Source organism: Chenopodium album, chromosome 4, assembly GCF_948465745.1.
Source record: "Chenopodium album chromosome 4, dcCheAlbu1.1, whole genome shotgun sequence".
In the NCBI taxonomy this organism is placed as follows: Eukaryota; Viridiplantae; Streptophyta; class Magnoliopsida; order Caryophyllales; family Amaranthaceae; genus Chenopodium; species Chenopodium album.
The window spans coordinates 19,734,496-19,758,858 of record NC_137837.1 but is presented as its reverse complement, the minus strand read 5'-3'; the positions used below and the strand labels follow the sequence as shown (position 1 = coordinate 19,758,858).

The window sequence follows — 24,363 nt, the reverse complement described above, 5'->3', positions numbered from 1 at the left end:
AACCAAAATATAAGGTAATTAAGGATGTTATGTGTTATATTGTGTTAATTTGAACAAATACATGAAAGATGGGAAAGATAGAAGTCCCTTAGGCAATTTTGAAGCCTTTTTGGCTCTATACGCTCCCAAAAGTGAGATAATGGTCAATTTTCATTGATTTCAATTCATAAAAACTAAAATATAAGGTAATTAAGGATGTTATGTGTTATATTGTGCCAATTTGAACCAATACATGAAATATGGGAAAGATAGAAGTCCCTTAGGCAATTTTGAAGCCTTTTTGGCTCTATATGCTCCCAAAAGTGAGTAAATGGTTACTTTTCATTGATTTTAACTCATAGACCAAAATATAAGTTAATTAAGGATGTTATGTGTTATATTGTGTCAATTTGAACCAATACATGCAAGATGGGAAAGATAGAAGTCCCTTTGGCAATTTTGAAGCCTTTTTGGCTCTATACGCACCCAAAACTGAGATAATGGTAAATTTTTTAATTGATTTTAATTCATAAAAACCAAAATATAAGGTAATTAAGGATGTTATGTGTTATATTGTGCCAATTTGAACCAATACATGAAATATGGGAAAGATAGAAGTCCCTTAGGCAATTTTGAAGCCTTTTCGGCTCTATACGCTCCCAAAAGTGAGTAAATGATCACTTTTCATTGATTTCAACTCATAAACCAAAATATAAGTTAATTAAGGATGTTATGTGTTATATTGTGTCAATCTAAACCAATACATGAAAGATGGGAAAGATAGAAGTCCCTTAGGCAATTTGGAAGCCTTTTTGGCTCTATACGCTCCCAAAAGTGAGTAAATGGTCACTTTTCATTGATTTCAACTCATATAAACCAAAATATAAGTTAATGAAGGATTTTATGTGTTATATTATGTCAATTCGAACCAATACATGAAAGATGGGAAAGATAGTAGTCCCTTAGGCAATTTTGAAGCCTTTTTGGCTCTATACGCTCCCAAAAGTGAGGAAATGTTCACTTTTCATTGATTTCAATTTATAGAAATAAAAATAATAAGTTAATTAAGGATTTTATGTGTTTTATTGTGTTAATTTGGACCAATAATGAAAGATGGGAAAGATATAAGTCCCTTAGTGCAATTTTGAAGCCTTTTTGGTTCTGTACGCTCTAAAAGTGAGTAAATGTTCACGTTTCATTGATTTCAATTCATAGAAATCAAAATATAAGTTAATTAAGGATGTTATGTTTTTTTTTCTATATTTTGAGTTTTATTTCTATAATTTGGACCATCACATTTATTCTAATGATTGTTTTTATGATGGATTGTTTTAATTTTGTAACCTCATTCATATGGTTTTTTTTTTCAATAGGATTTTTGTCAAAGGGCAGCCCTGATGATGTTGACAAGTTGAATGTGGTTCGAGAATAGTGGGCGCAATACTTTAGAAGTAAATATTTATTGAATGCATAACTATTAGCTTAGGTAGAACAAAGTAATATTTTTAGTGTTGTATGTTGTATATGTTGGATAAATTTATACAAGTTTTTATTTGTAATGTGTTACTACTTCAATTTTTATATTACGTTGTATTAATTTTTATGAAAGATTGTTCGGTATAATTGTGTATATACAGGAACAGGTTTATTATAATAGGTTTTAATTAATATATATTAATTATATATAAATACATGCTGTCGAAATTTAATTAAAAAAAACATAATTTAATTATTATTTGTACTGTGACGGGTAGGAGATTTGTCAAATACAAATAACCACGTATTCGTAACGGGCATTTTTGTTTCTCTTTACAAATAAGTGTTTAACTATATACTATAAAACTTTATTCGTAACGGACATTTAAAATGACAGTTACGAATAATCACTTATTCGTAACGGGCGTTTGAGGTGCCCATTACGAATAAGGACTTATTTTAATACAAAAAAGGATTTAATCGTAACTAACATTTCAAATGTCCGTTACGAATAACCCATTATTCGTAACGGATAGTGCCCGTTACGAATAACAATGGCCATCCGTAACGGCCGCATACGTAACGGACGCTGCCCGTTACGGATGGGCCCTTTTTGCCCGTTACGGATGGCCTTTTGCACTACAGACCAGACGCGGGCAACTAAATGTCCTGAGTTGCGCGCGCCACTTGCGAGTGAACTTTCCTTAGACCGAAATTTGCCGAAAATTTGCCCCTCTTGGTTCTATTTAAGCGTGGTTTTGTGTAGTCTTTTGATCATCTCGAATTCATTCGCTTAGTAGTGTTATAAAGAATTAAAAAGAATTAATCTCTCTAAATTCTTTCCCTCTCCTTTTTTTTTACACATTGATCAATGGCAAAAACCTTTGAACAACGGTTGAAGAAATGGGTCACTTCCCTTTCAACTGAGGATAAACTAGCCTTCAAAATATACCACCTTGACCCTCTATTAAATTATATGCAACTAGTTATAAACTTTGGTTTTCTCCATGCTGTTGTCAATCATTGGGACTCGAACCACCATCTCTTTCTTTTAAAGGGGATGAAATTGTCCCATTACTTGGTGAGTTTAAGGCACTACTAGGCTTCCCTACAAATACTCTCCCTGTGACATATGCCCCTAACTTGTCAGATACAAAACCTGTTTTTCAACGATTTTTTGGTTTGAGTGACAATGATATGGTTGACATTGGAAAAGAAGAAGGCGTGGATTTAATTCAATTTATTGAACATTTCGTCGCCCCTCGTGACTACTTGACTAAACAACGTTTTAAAATTCGTGCTTTATGTTATTGTCTTGTTGTCAATTGTTTACTTAGGACAGGTAAAGAATACGGAGATTATTCCATGGTGTCAATAGTAGAGAAAATAGAGGGATGTCATTCACCGTTCTATGCTTGAATCGCCTTAGAGGAGACCCTAACGAGAATGGTTTCACAAGAAGTCCACTCCTATTATACGTAAGTTTTTTTTTTCGTCGTAAAGCAGCGCAAGTTTTGAAGTTGCGCTGGCCTTACCAACGCAATCTTCGCCGATGCGTGCGGATGGCGCGCGCAACTGATTTTGATGCACGCGCCACCTGCTCGTATAATGTCGCAAATTAATTTTCTTCGATTTTTTTTCAAATTTGGCTCATGGAGCGCTTGTGAATTATTTAACAGCCAGAAAATTTTGAGCCTCATGGAGTGAGAACTTTCCCTGGACGTCGAATTCTCAATAAACACAAGAATGAAGAAGAATGGACGTCGTTTTTCTGTCATTGGGTTCCCAACATACACTTTGTGATTCCTTGGTGGAACATTTTTTTTTAATAGCAAAAATAATTCATTAATTAAAAATCATACGACATCTACAATAGAGATTCGACGTTAACAAATACATAAGATATTGAATCAAATAGAATTTTCCTTCATAAAAACTACAATCGTCGAGTAGATCTTGCATTGCGGAGCATCTCCCGCTTATATCGCTGAAAATTACAACCTTGTTGGAGAGACAATCTAACGATCCTTTGTAGCCGTGAGGATGTTTTCCTTTTGATTCATCTGTTTGTATTTGAAAACTTGATAACTTTTTCACCAACAAAATAATTTTACGACAATCCATTAGATACGCTACCATGGATTCAAAAATAAGAAATTTCTCCCTCTAAAAGAGGAGATAAACCTTTTCTTTGGAAGGAGGTCGAAAAACCCTTGTCTTTCGAAGGAGATCAGAAACCCTTTCTTTCGAGGGAGAAAAGTTCCTCCCAAAAGGAGGAAGCATTATTATAAACCTAAAAAAACAATAAAGAAACCGGGATTGGGGCTTTCCACCAATTTTAATCGATGGAAGCCCCTTCAAAATTCAACAATGGAGGATAGGGTTTTGGAGAGAGAAAAGAGGAAAAAGGAGGAGAGGCGAAAAAAATTGATTCCTTGATGGAACATAAGTAGTATGGTTGGGAATAGTTTTAATTGTCCCTATATTAGGCTTTTAGGCTTATCTAGTACTACTTTCATTTTTCCTTGTAGGGTGATGAGACAATACGGAATGAAACAAGTTATCCCCTCTCAGGATTGTGATGCCCCTAAAGATGTGATTTTTAAACCTGAAAGGATCCCTCGTTGGATGGAATATTTGTCAAGTCTCCCTAGATGGGTAGTACAAAGTCCAACTGCGAGTATTGTGTTATCTTCCTTCTACAAGGCTTGGATGAATGCGGCGGACAAGGGTGATCTAAACAAGGCCCGATCACAAAATCAAGCTGCCTCGGCTCGCAATCCACCCAAACCTTTGATGCATTCGGCCACCACTACTCCTCCTATTGGCCAAAACAAAGGAGTGAGAAGAAAATTAGACTTCTCATCTCCTAAGGCTCGTTCAAAGGAACCTAAGAGAAAGGCTCCTCTTAAACATGTGCAACAAGGGTGAAGATTAAAGAACCTTCACCAAATACTCGCAAGAAGACCCCAACAATTGTTAAAGGAAAAGAAAAACAAGTTGCATAGACCCCAATCCCTAAATTGAAGAACAATGTTTCGGTTAAAAAGAAGAGTGAAGGAGAAAGCTCTAAGGTTGCTGAAACTACTGCAATGGAAACTACTCCTTCGTCTACTGTGACAATTGAGGATATAGTAAAACCTTAGAGTGTTACACAATATGTCATTAGTTTAATTCGAATAAAGTGTAATCACTACTATGTTTTTTTAAAAAACTATTATCTAGTTCAACAATGCCTCTTGGTTTTTTTTTTTTTTTTTTTTTAATTTTCGAATGGAATAAAATGAGCTTAATTATATACTTTTTTTATATGACCGAATCATAAAGATTGCCTACGTATTCGTATTAAGAAATCAGGTCTTTGCGTAGTTCTTTGCAATGTTTGTATTATGTTTTCTTTATATATTTTTCTTCAACCTCTTATGTAGAAATTAAATGAAAAAATTAATCAAACTTTGTTTGATAATTTAAGTCAAAGCTTAATTTTTATTTTTCGAGTATATGTTATTTTCAAGAAACGCCCTCTTTTTTATCGCAAGTAAAAATCACAATTTTATTCTAGCGCAAAAATTTTGGGTCCGTAGTTCGTCATCAGGTGGCTTGCGCAACGTCTAAGGTTGCACGAGCCTGTCGCGGGCAACTGATACCGTTGCGCGTGACATCCGCGCGCAACTGTTTTAGTTGCGTGCGACACCTGTGCTACGAGTGTTAAAAAAAATTTTCGCATTATTACCCCCCCCCCCATGTGTGAAGAGTTTTTCATGGTGTTTGAAAAAATATGAACACTTGAATTGTATATGTTTTGTTTTTAAATTACCCCCCAAGTGTCATGAACTTTACCGTGTTATTCGGTAAAGTGCGTAACATAGAATCTTTTAATTGAATGCTAAAAAAATGATTTATTTAATGAATGAACAAGTTTATCCGGATTTCGTATGTAATATTTTTTAAGTCGATCAATGTTTATTAGTTGGCGAATTTCATCACCTCCAATGTCCATTAATCTGACAACTCCTCCTGATAGAATTTCAATTACACGGTAGGGCCCTATCCAATTAGGTTTGAATTTACCTCTTGGATCGGTTGGTGGGCCTCTAACCTCTTTTAGTACAAAGTCACCTTCTTTGATATTTCTGGCTCGTACCCTTTTGTTAAAATGTCTCGCAATGCATCGTTGGTAGACTTGTACATGATGCAAAGCTCTTAATCGTCGTTCATCGAGGAATAGTAACTCTTCATACCTCGCTCATACCCATTCAGCTTCCGGTAGCTTACTTTTGAGTACGATGCGTAAGGATGGTATCTCCAGTTCGACTGGTTGAACTGCGTCCATTCCAAAAACTAAGGAGTATGGGATTACTCCTTTTGATGTTTGTATGGACGTTCTATAACCCCATAGAGCGAAGTGTAGCTTATTCGGCCAGTCCTTATAATTTTATGCCATTTTCTTAATGATGACTGTTATGTTTTTATTTGTTGATTCTACAGCTCCATTCATTTGAGGTCTATATGGGGATGAATGATGGTGTTTTACTTTATAACGAGTTAAGAGGGTCTCATCTTCAGCTTTGAATTGAGATCCTTGATCACTAATTAGTTCGTGTGGAACTCCATATCTACAAAATATGTTTCTTTCGAGAAACTTTGCAACATGTTTAGAAGTGATATTCACGTAAGAAGTGGCCTCAATCCACTTAGTAAAGTAATCGACGGCTACTAATACGTACTCGTGCCCTCCTGCTCTTGTTGGAGATATTTTTCCAATTATGTCAATTCCCCAAGTCAAAAAAGGCCAAGGGGAAGTGAGATTATATAGTTCAGATGGTGGAAGGTGTTGTAAGTTAGCGAACATTTGACACTCTGGATATTTTTTAACATATTGTATGCAATCATGTTCCATGGTGGACCAATAGTACCCTTGTAGTGAAATTATTTTAGCAAGCATTTTACCATTCATGTGAGGACCACAAACGCCTTTGTTAGTATTCTCCATAAGGCGTGTGGATTCAGGTTAGTCTATACACAATAAGCTTTGACCGTTAGGCCTCTTTTTCCATAATTGACCATTTAATAGACCATATTGAGCCGCAAGTGTTCTTAGGATTTGTTGGTCTTTCGATGAAGTATTTTCAGGATCTGTGCCATGGGTAATATATTGGAGGATATGATCATACCAAGGATTGTCTCCTTCAATGTAATTTATTTCCACTATTGCGTTGCAATATGCTGGTTCTTCTCTTCTATCAACGCATAATGACATCATATTTAAATGATTTGGAATGTTGATCATTGAGACTAATTTTGCTAGCGCATCGGCAAATTGATTATCATCCCTTGGGAGGTATTTAAAATCAATATGTTCAAAATGCTCGATGAGTTGCACTAGGTGTGCTTGGTATAATATCATTGTAGAGTTATTTATTTCCCATTTTTCTAGTTTATGATTTATAATCAAACTAGAATCTCCACATACCTCTAATTTTTGCACACCTATGCTAGCTGCTGCTTCTAATCCAATAATGCACGCTTCACATTCCGCGGCATTATGAGTAACACTCCCACGCCACATCCTTTTTGATTGGATGCACCGTCGAAGTACATTACCCAATTGTCATCTTGCGTCATCAGAATCTCTTCATCCGGGAGATGAGTAGTTTCTGCATGACTCGTTTGAATAGGATGTTGAGCCAGAAAATCGAAAATTACTTTTCCTTTTATTGATTTTTCAGGAATATATTTTAATTCAAATTCGGCCAACAGTACATCACCAACCACTTGGATATTCTTCCTTGTATCGATAGGTGGTTGTTCAAACAAATACTTTATAGGATTTTGTTGAGAAATCACATGAGTAGTGTGTGATAACATATAATGTCGTAATTTTTAGTTGCCCACACTAATGTTAAACTTGTTTTTTCCAAGGTGCTATATTTTGTTTCATATTAAATGAATTTTTTTACTTATGTAGTATATTACACGCTCGACTTTTTCTACCTCTTGTGCTAGCATGGCACCTGTGGCCGTGTCTATAACCGTGATGTATAGCGTAAGAGGTAGTTTGGTTACTGGTGGTGCTAAAATTGGTGGACTTTTGAGACGATCTTTGATTTTCTCAAAGGCCCTTTGGCATTGATCGTCCCATTCATGTTCTTCTTCTTTTTTCAATTTTTTGAATATTGGCTCACAAGCCATTGTCAATTTGTTGATAAACCGACTAATGTATAGTAGTTTTCCAAGAAACCCCCTGATCTCTTTTTCTGTTTGAGAGGGAGGCATATCAACTATTGCCTTTACTTTAGAGGGATCGATCTTAATACCACGTGTGCTTACTACGTATCCGAGTAACTTACCAGAAGTTACTTCGAAGGCGCATTTTTGTGGATTCAATCGCATATTATATTCTTTTATGCGAGTGAAAAATGTGAGTAAAGCTTTTATATGTCCCATTCTATTTTTGGACTTTACAATCATATCATCCACATAAACTTCTATTTCTTTATGCATCATATCATGCAAGAGAGTCGTAGCCATTCTTTGGTACTGTAGGGAATAGTTTCAAGCCTTTAAAATCCCACTAGCTTGAACCCCACTGTGATCATACACTAAAGTACGGTGGCGTCCAAAAGGGAAGAAGATAGAGCAAAAGAGTCGCCAACAAGTTTTTTAGGAACTTGTAAACCATTCACGAGGTGAAGGTTACACCCCTTAACGATCCAAGAGATCGTCAACTCCATAAGGTCATGAACCAAATAAGGGTTCGGGGATGAAGGTACAAATCCAACCTAAAAGAGATTGAACCTGCCCTAATAATAGGCCTCTACTTTATTCTGCTCGTATTCATGTGCGCTTTCTGACTAACATGCGATCAATAGGATTAACCCTAAACCTGTTTAATCTATGTTGGTTGAATTTAATGCACAAATAAACTATTATTGGCGATCACTTGAAATTATAATCACAATTAACCCTAACAAGATTATTAATTATCTTATTAAGCGTGATTGCAAGTACGAATTCCCTTTAACATGCATAAAAGGTGATCAAGCAATAACAATAAAAAAATATACCAAGCAACATAATAATAATATCATGATAATAAAAATCATAATCATCATAAAAATAATAATAATAATATTCATAATCATCATAAATTATAACAATTATAATCATAATCATGTTCATGTTAATATTAAAGCATAATAAAAATAGCAAGATCCTAGGCATGATACTAACAAGATTAATAACAAACCCTAGCATGTCACTAAGCAATAAAAATCAAATCTTTAACCCTAACATGATACTAACAATCATAAATATTAGGAAGAAAATAAAAGGCATCATAGCAATCATATTTAATATTAAAAATACCCTAGACATGATACTAGGAATATCATAATAACAATATAAACATGATATCTACATCATAAATCAATTAATCAATTAAAGTACTTACTTGGATGCCTCGTACCTCTTTCTAATAACAAAATACACACGTTAGTAACTTCAAGGAAAACAATAATCAAAACAATTAAATTAAATAATTGAAAGAGAGATTTGGGACCAAACCCTCAGAAAGTAAAACCTTTCACGTCTAGGGCGAAGGCAACTTCGAATATGGCTAGGTGTTTCAAGATCTTGTGAATGCGGAATTTTGTATTAAAAAAGCAAAGAAGAAAGAATGCATGAATGAATGAATGTTATTGAAAAGAATTGAATATGATGAAAAGAACTGAATAATTTTGTGAATGAAGAGAGTTGATGATCGATGATGAAGATAGTTGATCAAAACTTAAGAATAAAGAGAATTGGTGACCCTTGATCGTTGAAAACGGAGTTTTTGATACGATATTTATAGAGAAAATCATCCAAAAAAGATAAATTTATCAAAACAGAGTCTGAAGACCACAAAACTAACTTAGCGCCATCCCTAGCTCATTGGCGCTAGGACCAGTGGCTAGCGCCAGGCGCCAATGCTGGCGTCTGGCGCCAATCCTGATTCCAGGCGCCAAGGCCTGGGGTTGGACGCCAAACCGGCTTTCAACGCGTTTTCGAAAATCTGATAAATTTCCCGTACTGGAAGATAAAATAATATAATTTCAGTCGAAAATGCTATTTGATCTAATTAAAACTCTGAAGAATCCTAATTGAATTAAGAATGATAAGACCTTCTAGAATGTTCTAGAAGACCAAAACCATTCCTAATTACATTAGAAATGATAAATCATATTAGGCCCTCCCCTAGATCATTGGGCCGTACTTAAAACTCAAACCAAGCCCAGTTTAGTAAATTGGCCATAAATTCCTCAATATTCATCGGAATCGGGCTTATAATATATCGTTAGAAAGGTCTTTGCAAACCCCATCCAACTACACCACTACTGGACCCATATCATGGACCAACCAAACTGGATTGGCTGTTATCTTAAAATAAAGTTTTCAAAAACAGGGAGAAGAGAAAAGAAAAGAAATAAAACTTCCCGCAACTCTAGACCTTTCCACACTTTCGTTTCATTCGATTATGATTCGACGTGAAAGGCACTCATCACTGGGTTTGGTTTTGGGGAGACACATTTGGGTGTCTACGGAAGCCCCCACTTTGACTAAGTTTGGAGAAACACAAGTTTCGAAAACAAAAGTCAAAGTATCGATAGGGACGGAGAATGATTCAGAACGTTCTGCGATCCTAAATCAATCTTGTAACGCCGATACCTGCAAAACTAGCATTAGTTAAACAGATAGAAGAGTTAAGAAACGCATATCTTGCACCGTCGAGTACACGTCTCTGAAAGTAACCGATTGTTGCTGTTGCTGCTTTTTTTGATGACCTCCTACAAGCTAGAGAATGCCATCCCGCTTGAAAACCGCTACGCCTTGTAACTGCTTCCAATTAGAAGATTGCTTCGCCTGAAACTATCCTCTCCGCTATGATAATATTCCACGTCCAAGGGAATATCATCAAAAATTATTTCTCTTAAAATAATTCTCATCCGCATTATGATCATCTTCCATGCCTCAGGAATTATGATCGAAGACAATTTCGCCCTGAAATTACCTTCAGTTGTCCATGACAACTTTCCACTATCTATGGAACGCCATCCTGCTGTTTTTTTTTACGATCTTCCGCAATCTAGGGAACGCCGTCGATCAATGTTGCTACATCTTGAGCCTTTTCTTGAATCATAGTGACAACCTTTCCAATCATAGCAAAAGTCGTCGAAGACTGCCCATCTCGTGCTATCTTCTCAAATCTTGGGTGACAACCTCCACAATCTTAGCGAATGCCGTCGAAGACCGCCCATCTCGTGCCATCTTCTCAAATCTTTGGTGACAACTTCCACAATCTTAGCGAACGCTGTCGAAGACCGCCCATCTCGTGCTATCTTCTCAAATCTTTGGTGACAACCTCCACAATCTTAGCGAATGCCGTCGAAAATAACTTTACTTGAAGTCATCCTCAGTTGTTGCGATAATATTCCAAAGAAAATTACCGAATACCAACACTTGTCGATCTTTAAAGCTTGCTCGAACTTTGCTTCCGTTGTGCCTGTACGTCGGCGCTTTCGTTGCTTTGAACTTATACGTCGGTACCTTTTCTGCTTTTGAGCCAATGCCTAGGCGCTTTAAGCTAAGTGAGACGATCTTTCATCAGGTCGATCACTTATTGCAATTGTAATCCAACTGACTACTTAATCATGTCAAATTGCTTATAGGGGCTAACTGGCGTACCAAGGAACCCGAAATTGCTGTATGAAGTCGAAATCACCTTTCTGGGAGGCTTCGAGCTCTGTCGTTGCTGAAATATTTCTGGAGCCAAGAATTGACTCTGTCGCCGAATGCTGTGATAGGGTCTTCCCTGTTCTGCTGCACCTGTGTTTATTTTTTACTATAGAACTTTGCCAATCTCTTTAATCATCTTAGGGTTGACCTAAGGCTTAACGTTGCTTGACTCATTGACTTGACACGACTCAAGGTATAAACTTGACTCGATATGTTGACTGACTCGAGGTTGACTCGACTCGAAGTGTAATGACACATGTGTTAGACTCAAATCAAAGTGATATGGCACGACATGACTCAATGTGTACATGACTCGTGTGTGCATGTAATGTGATCGTGCGACTCGAAAAATGCAAAAAAGCAAAAATTTTCCGTCAATTGTGGAGGGTACCGACTTTCTCCCGAAAAAGAAAGACGTGAAAAAGAAAATCAAAAGTTTGAAGATGCATGGTGAATGAGCTTAGTCAAATGTTGTTTGATACTATCTCTCAAGGTTCAAGGATTAATTCATCCTAGGCTATCTCAATGGTTGACTCAATGATGAAAGTATTTGGGTAATTTAGGCACAGAGGCTAAGCACTTCGTACTTCATGATGCAATGATGATTACGATTGATGAGCGATTTTGATATGACAAGGCATGCTTCAGCGTTATGTTTTCATGACAAAGGGTTCCTAAGGGAAGTATATTTGGTCATGTATCTGTGCAGTGTGTGAAAGTGACACTAAGGCTAGGCCGCAAGAGCTAAGTGTGTGGAAAAATATATTGAAAAGAGTCAAATGGTGGTGACTCTTAGACTAGGTAAGCTAATAATATAGGGATCAAGCCCCCAAGTCTAGATCTAAATGAAAAGGGATGAGCATAGGGAATTCCTTGATATGATCATGGTGTAAGTGTGTGAATGTGAATATGAATGCATGTTTATTACGGCCGCACCTCGATGTGAGGTTGCCTACGTATCCGTTAGGAATCAGGCCGAACGTAGCTCTAGCCGAACCTCGCACAAGCGTGTATACCTAAAAAAAAAGGTCTTTTTAAGGGTTGTAACGTGGTTAGGCTAAAGGTTATAGAAAAAAGGGATATAGGCTAAAGGTTATAGAAAAAAGGGATAAAGGCTCAAGACCCTAGATAAGCCCCCAAGGTGTGCAACCTCGCTTTTGAATCTTCGTATTTTTATGCTTGAGGTTTTCTACTCTTTTTTTTTAGCTCTTTTGTTTTAGCATTTATTTTATTTTAATAAGTGTGACCAATCTCGATCATGCGGTCTATCACTCACTTGGCATTCATGTTTCTCAGGCACAGTACCAAGCACTCGATAAGAGACGCAATCTGAGACGTGTTCTTATCGAAGATATTTTCATATCAAAGACATTGGAACACTTGCCCTTTTGTACACTTTTATTTATTATTTTTTTTGCTTATTTTTGCTATTTTGATTTTCTGAAATCACTCAAGCTTTTTTTAGAATTGCATAAGTTGCACACCATCCCATCCCAACATTAGATAGATGTAGGTTGAAAAAAGAAAGGTCTATCATTAGACAAGGCTCAAAGTGGTTTATGAAGAAAGGATTGTAAATTTGAAAGGTGAAAGGAGATATGATGTGGCTACAAGGGGTGCCTCAAATCATTGGTATACCTTGTGCTTAATTCGACATGGATTTTTTTTTTTTTTTTATGCAATGTAATGAAATGATCATATGCAAGGAATTAAATGCTCATTTTATTAAAAAAAAAAAAGGAAAAGAAAGAATCTACAAAATTAATCTAAGGGAAAAGAAAAGATGCCTATGCTAGACTTATTGGGGAAAGAGTAAAAATGAAAAAGAAGTAGAAAAAGAGGTCATGAAATCTTTTCGTTGGAGCTCGCCTCTTGTCTTGTGTTGTTTCCTTTATCATCACTCGCTCTTCTTGTTAACTGGAGGCATGGGAAGCTTGTTATTATCAATCAAATGTTAGATAGCCTACTTTAGCTTCCAACAGCTCTCAGTAGTATGACCCCTACCTTGATGATACTTGCAGTGTTCGTCTGGATTCCAACTAGGCAATCTCTTTTCAGGTGCGGGATCTTGAATAGGTCCAATGGGAGTAATGAGTCCTTTGGCATGGAGTCGATCGAAGGCAGTATCGTAGCTCATCCCAATGGGGGTGAAGTCTTTCCTTAGTTGCTTCTTAGATCGTTGGTTATCTATGGCTAAAACTTCACTGAGATCAAAGGTACTAACATTGTTACTAGAGTGGGCGTTTTCGGAAGAAGAAGGATTGTCGTTCTTCTTTCCTTTCCAGCCACCGTGGTTGCTATTATTAGTAGCTTTTTGCTTTGCGAGGTCATCTTCGATTTCAATTCCGATGTCATAAACTGCCTTGAAAGTATTCAAATTGTGTTGATATTTTAAGTGCTTCGAATATTTTTCTTGGAGATTCTTGATAAACATCCTCACAGATTCCTTTTCGGTGGGGACCTCAATCATCTTGGCGGAAGTTTCCCTCCATTTATTAAAGAAAGAAGTAAAGCCTTCATTCTCATTTTGTCTTAGCATCTCAAGTTGTCTATGATCGGTTTCAACTTGAATATTGCACTTGTACCTATCAACGAAAGCGTTTACTATCGATTCCCAGGTAGAGGTTTTCCCCTTGTCAAGGGAGAAGAACCATTGTTGGCAAACGGTTTCAAGAGATAGTGGGAACAGAGAGGGGAACACCTTCTTATCAATACCCTTAATGGTCATTATAGTTTCGAAAGCTTTTAGATGGAAGTAAGGATTATCTGTTGCCTTGAATTTTGGGATGTCGTTGGCATTGAACTTATGCGGAAGAAGTTCTTTATCCAGCGAGATCCCTAGCGAGCTCATGCCCTGAAATTTATGGTCACTAGATAACTTGCTCAGACTCTCTTGCATGAGGTCCATCCGTTGTTGCTTCACGGGATCATCGACCTTAAGTGTGAGGAGTTTCAGTGTCTCAGTCATGATAACCAATTGATTCCTAAGCTCATTGACTTCTTCTTGAGTTGCCATTATCTTCTTATCCTTTCTCTTTTGACGAATCGGTTTATCAAAAAGTAAGACTGGAATAAAGAAGTTGTCCTTGATCAATCGCCCTTCTCTCCTCGACCAAGTACTGTGGGAAAGGAATTTGGGGATACTTATTGTTAATTATTTGACTCAAACTTTATTCAACATGCAATGGATGGAGGAGGTGAAGAAAGATGGAAGAATGTGAAGAAAGATTTAGATAGAGGGATATGAAGAATTAGGAATAGAATGTACCCCCCAACTCAAATGACGGAAAGACCGACTCATGCATGGACCTACGACATGGTCATGGTGATGTGTACTCAAAGTGTGTGCTAAGACTAGTGAGTGTAGGTGACATGTTAAGACTCGTGTCATGACCATGTGGCTAGACTATGTGACCAAGACTCGATTTATGACTGGACGAGGTGTTATTGACAGCGAAAATTAACCGAATTAATTAGCAAACTGGTTAATTAGACATTAGGTGATGAATCGACAAATAATCCGAACTGTCGGCCAAGAGACAGAACTGGCGTCACAGTACGGTGGTTGGCGCCAGACTTTTTAGTAAATGTTTGGCGCTACACACCATACAGTGGCGCTACAGCTCAGATTTTGGCACCAATTTTGGAGCCTCGGTCTGGGACTGTTTTCGATATTATTAGTCAACTGGGGTATGCCTAAAGTCGTACTAGGTCAATTCCGATTAAAAGAAGAAAAAAAAAATTTTATTGACTCGAATTAATTAATTAATTAATTAATTAGGCAAAGTTCTTTTAAGTCATTAATTATAATCTCAACACAAATCAACAAACGGTTAGGAGGAGCATAGGATATATATGCGCAACAAATAATGCACAATTAGTCAAGTAGGCACAATATGATGCAATGAGTTCGCAACCTAACCATGGCTCTAGTTCTCTAAAGTTCGGGATATGGTTTAGTCAAATAGGGTCCATGGTTAATTGTTCAGATGCACCGCGTAGAAGCCTAATCGTGAAGGGTTAACGCGTGTGGATAGAACACCGCGAGTTTTTAGAAAAAACTCACTTCCATGGTTTGGTGAATTCAACCTCTCAGATGTACCCTTTGTTGCCAGGAGCGTTCAATCAGGTAGATAGAGCATGAATTCCCAAAGGGTTATGTCCATATGTAGAACACATATGGGTTTCAGAAAAGTGAGAAAAAATTCAATCAGGAAGTAGGATCGAGCAAACAATACGAAAAACCGGTCGAAATTAGAACGCATATTTCTGGCTCGGTATTGGGGGGAAATTGGCGCCAGCAAACAGAGACTGGCGCCAACTTTTAACTGTAGCATCTGGCGCCAATATTGGCGTCTGGCGCTACGGCTAAAAGTATGGCGCCAAGCTCTGGCCCCTGACGCTACTTCCCACATGCCTCAGCAGCTTTCTGTGCTCAATAAAATCATCCAGTTTCGCGCGGTGTTATTTCAGTCCTAGTTGTGAAAGACATTTCTCAAATTTCCTACGTGTAAAAATCCTATGTTTTTGACTCATTACGGATGGTCTTTCCAATGAGAACCTTTTTATGCATATGCCACAATGTTAGTCAAAATTACGCACATGAAATACTTAGAACTTTTCGAGTCTCATCCACTCATTCTAAATCATTGCCGAAACAAATTCAGGAATTAAAATAGAAATCCTCCCCAGTGGAGTCGCCAAAAACTGTAGGGAATAGTTTCAAGCCTTTAAAATCCCACTAGCTTGAACCCCACTGTGATCATACACTAAAGTACGGTGGCGTCCAAAAGGGAAGAAGATAGAGCAAAAGAGTCGCCAACAAGTTTTTTAGGAACTTGTAAACCATTCACGAGGTGAAGGTTACACCCCTTAACGATCCAAGAGATCGTCAACTCCATAAGGTCATGAACCAAATAAGGGTTCGGGGATGAAGGTACAAATCCAACCTAAAAGAGATTGAACCTGCCCTAATAATAGGTCTCTACTTTATTCTGCTCGTATTCATGTGCGCTTTCTGACTAACATGCGATCAATAGGATTAACCCTAAACCTGTTTAATCTATGTTGGTTGAATTTAATGCACAAATAAACTATTATTGGCGATCACTTGAAATTATAATCACAATTAACCCTAACAAGATTATTAATTATCTTATTAAGCGTGATTGCAAGTACCAATTCCCTTTAACATGCATAAAAGGTGATCAAGCAATAACAATAAAAAAATATACCAAGCAACATAATAATAATATCATGATAATAAAAATCATAATCATCATAAAAATAATAATAATAATATTCATAATCATCATAAATTATAACAATTATAATCATAATCATGTTCATGTTAATATTAAAGCATAATAAAAATAGCAAAATCCTAGGCATGATACTAACAAGATTAATAACAAACCCTAGCATGTCACTAAGCAATAAAAATCAAATCTTTAACCCTAACATGATACTAACAATCATAAATATTAGGAAGAAAATAAAAGACATCATAGCAATCATATTTAATATTAAAAATACCCTAGACATGATACTAGGAATATCATAATAACAATATAAACATGATATCTACATCATAAATCAATTAATCAATTAAAGTACTTACTTGGATGCCTCGTACCTCTTTCTAATAACAAAATACACACGTTAGTAACTTTAAGGAAAACAATAATCAAAACAATTAAATTAAATAATTGAAAGAGAGATTTGGGACCAAACCCTCAGAAATTAAAACCTTTCACGTCTAGGGCGAAGGCAACTTCGAATATGGCTAGGTGTTTCAAGATCTTGTGAATGCGGAATTTTGTATTAAAAAAGCAAAGAAGAAAGAATGCATGAATGAATGAATGTTATTGAAAAGAATTGAATATGATGAAAAGAACTGAATAATTTTGTGAATGAAGAGAGTTGATGATCGATGATGAAGATAGTTGATCAAAACTTAAGAATAAAGAGAATTGGTGACCCTTGATCGTTGAAAACGGAGTTTTTGATACGATATTTATAGAGAAAATCATCCAAAAAAGATAAATTTATCAAAACAGAGTCTGAAGACCACAAAACTAACTTAGCGCCAGCCCTGGCTCATTGGCGCCAGGACCAGTGGCTAGCGCCAGGCGCCAATGCTGGCGTCTGGCGCCAATCCTGATTCCAGGCGCCAAGGCCTGGGGTTGGACGCCAAACCGGCTTTCAACGCGTTTTCGAAAATCTGATAAATTTCCCGTACTGGAAGATAAAATAATATAATTTCAGTCGAAAATGCTATTTGATCTAATTAAAACTCTGAAGAATCCTAATTGAATTAAGAATGATAAGACCTTCTAGAATGTTCTAGAAGACCAAAACCATTCCTAATTACATTAGAAATGATAAATCATATTAGGCCCTCCCCTAGATCATTGGGCCGTACTTAAAACTCAAACCAGGCCCAGTTTAGTAAATTGGCCATAAATTCCTCAATATTCATCGGAATCGGGCTTATAATATATCGTTAGAAAGGTCTTTGCAAACCCCATCCAACTACACCACTACTGGACCCATATCATGGACCAACCAAACTGGATTGGCTGTTTTCTTAAAATAAAGTTTTCAAAAACAGGGAGAAGAGAAAAGAAAAGAAATAAAACTTCCCGCAACACTAGACCTTTCCACACTTTCGTTTCATTCGATTATGATTCGACGTGAAAGACACTCATCACTGGGTTTGGTTTTGGGGAGACACATTTGGGTGTCTACAGGTACGTAGCTCCTGCATTTTTTAGACCAAATGGCATGACTGTGTAGCAATATGTACCCCAAGGGGTGATAAAGCATGCCGTTTCTTCATCTTCTTTTTCCATTAGGATTTTGTTGTAACCTGCGTATCCATCCATAAAGGATAACATCGCATGTTCAGCCGTGTTATCTACCAATGTACACTACTACAAAAAGTGGAATAAGAAACGCAAGAGACAAAACGGTTAACATAGGTAAGCGTTTTGTAAAACAAAATAGAACGTTTTCCTTTCCCAACCGTTCTATATGTTGAAAAATATAGAACGGTTTGCTTATCCAACCGTTCTCTATTTATTTACCAAAATAAAAAATTATTAAATAAAATAAATAAGTAAATATAGAACGGTGTTTCACAATAACCGTTGTGCGTCTTTTACCCTTAAATTACTACTGTATTACTTCCGTCTAATAAATGGTTGCCTTTTCTAGTTTTCTTCCTTTTTCCGAAAAATCTGTCTAACTATAAGATGCTATTACTCTTTTCTTTTAAAAACATAATTTTTAATCTTCAAAATTTTTAGATCTTCAATTTTTCTCACGTTCGTAGTTTTCTATTTGATTTAATCCTAAATTCCCATTTTCGTTGCTCTTATAAGGAAATGGAAAGTTAGGGTTTGGACAAACACAGATATGGAGAAGGCTTCAAAGGTTCGATTCTATTTTTTAATTGATGGAATTTGTTTAATCATCATGAAATTATTTGACATGATTAAGGTTTCAATTATCATCCTGTTGTGCCAAAATCGAAAAGAAATTTTGTATTTATTTGACCAGTAATTTTTGTGACGAAATCTTTTTTTTTAATCAAAATTATTATGGTTTAGATCTGACTTGTTGATTTTTCTTGATTAATATTATTCAGATCTTGAATTTGAGGTTAGTTTTGAAAGTATTTTTATAAGGTTTCGTAAATTGTTCATGGTGAGATTATAGTTCTCATAAATTTATATACTGTAGTTTCTTTCAATTCATGGTTTTACTCATGTTGTGCAGTTCGGCCATGTCCACGGCGACCCGATTGGAAGGAGGTATTCAACTTCATAGGACTTGCGGTGGTCACCATTGACAGATCGTAAACGCTATGCTTTAACTCCACTAAGAAGTTTTACCATATGATTCTTTGCCTTTTTTTTTTTGTAATTTTACTTTTAATTAAATTTGGGGTTGATTTTTTTTTATTTACATATTCGTTTTTTTGTCTTCTGCTTTTCGATATGGAATGTTTGGGGAACAATCTAGAAGATTTAGTTTAATGGTGGAACTTGTTTTTATGGATTTGAATGATATTAGAAGTGATATTTTTCGATTAGTTGTGTAATTGTTGCTCATATTTTTGCAGGTTAATAAAATAAAGGTGAGAAGTCTTCATAAAAAAGATGAGAAGTCAAGTCTTCAAAAAAAAAGATGAGAAGATGGAGTGCATACAGATTTTTTTTTTTTTTTTTTTTTTTTTTTTTTTTTTTTTTTTTGAGAAGATGAGAAGATGGAGTGCATACAGATCTTTATAGAACTAGTTTCTTTTTATTTTCCTTTGATATCTTGTTATATTCTTTTTTTTTTTTTACATTAATTGTATAAACTTTTATGCTGTTGTAGTTCAGACTTCAATTTTATATACTGTACTCTATATATTTTTATTTAAAATTTTCTATTTATAAATTAGATGTCGAACATTGTGCAATTTTTTTTTTATACATAAAAAAAAGTAGAATAGAGAACTGTTGGCTTTCAAAACCGTTCTCTTTGGTAATAGAATTATTTAGGAAGGGAAAAGAGAACGGTTATGTCTGACTACCGTTCTCTATAGTTAAGCAAACAAAACGCCTGTCTTAACCGTTCTATATACTTTACACATCACTTAGCAGAAGAACGGTCCTAAGGCGCTTTATAAAGCCTATTTCAACTGTTCCATAAGCCCTTTTTTGTAGTAGTGATATCAATATGAGGTAGAGGAAAATCGTCTTTAGGGCTATCCTTGTTAAGGTCCCTAAAGTCGACACACATGCGAACTCGTCCATCCTTTTTACGGACTGGGATGATGTTCGCTACCCATTATGGGTAATTACATACGCGAATGAAACCTGCGTCTAATTGCTTTTGTACTTCTTCTTTTATTTTCAAAGCGACATCAGGTTTCATTCGTCGAAGTTTTGTTTTACTGGTTTAGAGGTAGGGTTCAAGGGAATGGTATGTTCTGCAATTTCCCTATCTATTCCAGGCATGTCCTTGTATGACCAAGCGAACACGTCTTCGAATTCTTTGAGCGTTGATATAAAAATCGATCGCTCTTCCGGATTTAAAGTTAATCCAATTTTGACTTCCCTTTTGTTTTCATTAGTTCCTATATTGACTGTTTCACTTTCTTCAATTATAGGGTTCTTTTGTTCTCGTTCATTCATTAGTTCAACCAATTTATTAATATTATCATCTTCATTAGATTGATTATTATAGCATTCAAAAGATTCAAGAGAAGACATATACTCGGAAATAAAGCTCATATTATTGAATTCAAAAGAGAGTACATCAAGAGATGGATCTTTTTTGGGATCTTCATCCTTAGAACTAGAAAATAAAGTTTCAGTAATGGCCACAAGGCTCAAATTTTTAGCTTCCTTAAAGTCTAAGCTAAACTCGTCATCCGATTCTTCAAACATCTTCCCTTCGCCCGTGACGATTTTCAGCTTGTCACCTTAATGATTGTTCCACTTGAAAGATTTCCTCCCTCCATGCTTGAAGGTTTCATTAGAAGGGGTGATCAACGAGGTAGGGTAAAAAGCTTCATCTTAGATGGCATTTTGATTAGTCATGGTAGCAACATGGTGTTGCTCTAGTCCAAATAGCAAGTTGAATGCTTGCCTATCATAGCACCCTGGGGTTGGGTTTTTTGATTCAACGATTTCGAGATCGTCATTCAAGAAGTAGAAATCATGAAATATCTTTAATCCAGGATTCTTGATTCCTCCCAGAACTAATGGTTTTGGAAAGTCATAGCAAGGGTAATCTTCTCCCTCACTAATGAATTGTCCATTAAGGGTTCGTTGGTAAGAGGGGAGCAAAGTTATTATCCCTTTCTTATTGTTGTCTCTAAGTGCTTTGTTTTTAGCATCGTGAGACTCTAGTTCTTCCGTGGTTGGTTTGTATCCCATTCCAAAAGAGAGACTTTTCTTTGGGATAGGAAGTAAAAGAGATTTCTTCATTCCTATTCCCAAAGGCATCCCAGGAAAGTAACTACTCTTAAACAAGATGCCGTTTACTATCCGAGTGGAATATGGATCAAGCTTGAATGATTCTTCAATGCTCTCTTCCATTTTGATTGTGCAGATTGGCTCAGCGGCAAATCCCCACATGTTCTCTTCATCATTATCATGGTTTATTTCTAGAAGTGATTGGTCATTTATGGCTATTTTGAGAGGAGAAGCATGTATAATCATAGGAAGCCCTTGATAGTTCAACCTAATCATTTGCTGAAGTGAGGATGGTATTGCACCTTGCTCATGTATCCAAGGACGTCCAAGTAGAAGTTTGAATGTAGGTTTAATATCCATGACATGGAATTCAACCACCTTTTGAATTGGGCCTGTGGTAACTGGTAGCTTAATAGTTTCACACACCGATCTCCTTGAGTTGTCATAGGCCCTAATGCTTTGTGTTGTTGAATAAAAATCTTTTTCTGTATTAAGGCCTAGATATTTTCTTGTTCGTAGTGGGCACACATTTACAACTGACCCATTGTCTACTAAAGTGAGAGGGATATTGTACCCTTTTCTTCCTTAAGAAATGATCACAATCAAGCGCTCCATTTGTCTCATTTTAGAGACAAGATGGAGGTGGGACGGCGGCATACTTAGAGACATATAAGTCTTGAAAGTCATCGTCCCATAACCCACACACTTCATTAGTTTCCCCTATGAGTCTTGTGGTTAGAGGTTTCCCTATAGGTGTGATATAGTCCAAAGGATTGAACGTATCATTTCCCATATGGTCCTCATCAATGTGAAATACCCCTAGTGGGGGTACATTCCTGTTAGGTTTAGGCGTGGGAATTCTCCCATCGTCTACTAGATCTTGTACTTTGTGTTTTAATACATAGCAATGTTCGGTATCATGCCCAACGCCCCTATGATAAGCACAATAAGCACTACCATCCCATTGAGCATACCTTCTTTCTGGTGGAGTGGGTGGTGTTGGCCCTGTTGGTGTAAGTAGACCTTTTTTGCTCAATTTTTCTAATAATTCTTAATAGCTCACAGGAAATGGTGTAAATTTTCTTTCTTTTGTCCATCTTCTTCGAGGATCATTACTGTTATTATATTGCGTGGAGGTTACAAATACATCAATAGAGGATGAAGTATTATCATTCTCCTTTTTGTAGTTATTCCTAGGTTGATGGTGATAAGGTTTGTTTGCTTTTTCTTTAGCAAGATCATCTTCAATCCTAGTAGCCACAGAATATACCTTTTGAAAAGTGTCTAAACCAAGGTAACGTAGATGCTTGTTGTACTTTTCATGATAATTGTCAATGAACTTTTGTACTAACTCGAGTTCAGGTGAGCCTCCTTTTCTTGCCATCTACCATAGAAAGCAAGGAAACCTTCATCGTCGCCTTGATTAAGCATTTCAAGTTCACGTAGAGTCATTTTGAACTATGTGTTACTCTCATATTGGGTAATGAAAGCAGAAACTACATCTTCCCATGTTGTTTTGAATTTTAGATCTAGCCCATAGTACCATTCTCTTGTGGTTGGGTCTAGAGATAAAGGGAAAGTCAAAGCATAAAGCTTAGGATCAACTCCCTTTAATGCCATGGTGCCAGTAAAACACATTAAGTGGTTTTGTGGATTATTGGTCGCCTTAAATATTGGCAAGTCCATAGCTACGAACTTTTCCGGTAAAGCAAGTCCTGGGGGAGGAGAAAACTTTTCTGCGTCGAAGTACTTATTCCCCAAGGTAGAACGAAGAACAAGCTTCTCCAACGACTTTTCTTTGACGGATAATTGTTCCATCTTTTATTGCAAGGCTAGAGTCTCGACATTTTTCTTTTTAGTCTTTTCAAGTTTCTTAATTCTTCTTTCCTTGGCCTCTTGAGCCTTTTCTTCTCTCAAGCGAGCAATCTCTTCTTGGAATTGCTCAATGGTTGACATTATTGTTTGACTAAGACTAGTTGTCGAGGGAAGGAGGTTTGAAAGGGGTGGATTATTTGATGGTAAACGTAGAATGCGAGCGCCATGGAGTCTTTGTTCCCAAGCTTGAAAACCAGCCCTAAAGAAGTATGAAAGGATAAGTAAATCGATACGCTTGTTTAGGAGACAAAAAGAAGAAGAAAGAACGCAAAATATATTCGAATGGATAACATCACATTTAAACAATTCCTCAATGAAGATATTGTTTGAACGAGCCAATTTGTTTTCGCAAAAATCAAAATGGCTCGTAACATTAGGCGCGCGCAAGTGACTAAGCTGTGCGCGGCTGGCGCGCGCATCTGAATCACTTGCGCTGGCTGGGGTCGCGCAACTCATTGAGTTGCACGCGCCACCTGCTCGTAATTTTTTTTAATTCAAACATTTTTTTTATATTTGCCATCATTTTTTCGATTTTTTTAATGTTACCCTTCGAATATGACTCAAAATACAAAGCTATCCTAACACATCGCATATAGTCACGTAATCACATAAGCATACCATAAGCCAAGATACACATAATGCCATTCTAAGGTCAAAGGCTTGGGCGTCCAAGGGTACCATATCTTAAGAAACAATGCACAAATCAATCACTCAACGTGTTGACTCATGACATTGCTCTCTCAACATTTTGTTGACGATATGGGTGGGATGATTGTTATTAATTTCGGGATAGAAGCCTAGTGTTGGCGACCTATAGTCAATGAGCCAATCCCCAAAGGTTAAAGTGTGCTATGATTATGCATGATGCAATGTTTCTTGTTTGGTATTTACTTTTGTGCAAAAGGAAGATATTATGCGTTCAAGTCTCACTCTCTAACTAGAGATTATCCAAGTTAATTCCCGCTACAACCCATAGGCAACCTAGTGTTGGAAACCTTGGACCATAACTAAGAACTAATCTTGTAACCTCTAAGTCCCCACTTGAGTAGCCACTGTAAGGAGGGTGTTCCCATGGTAGGGGATCCTTCCTTAGATGCCCATGGTCATTTAAAAGCCTAGGACTTTACACTTGTTAGGGTGTATTATTATTTGAATTCCTGATTGTTTGGGGGACCTTGAATTAGAACTGATTCTATCATCACCCTTTTTTGTAAGAAAAAAGTAGGAGTCGCCAATGAGTTTTGGGAAAACCCATAAACCTCGTTCATGCCTTTCTCCCATG

General features: G+C 36.6%; 1 long non-coding RNA gene across 1 annotated transcript; it reads left to right on the top strand.

Moving 5' to 3' along the window:
* Positions 1-18,448: 18,448 nt before the first annotated feature.
* Positions 18,449-19,702, top strand: LOC145626802 (uncharacterized). The gene is made up of 2 exons (XR_014111077.1): positions 18,449-18,669; positions 19,015-19,702. It is a non-coding gene; the product is annotated as an uncharacterized LOC145626802 (long non-coding RNA).
* Positions 19,703-24,363: the final 4,661 nt, after the last annotated feature.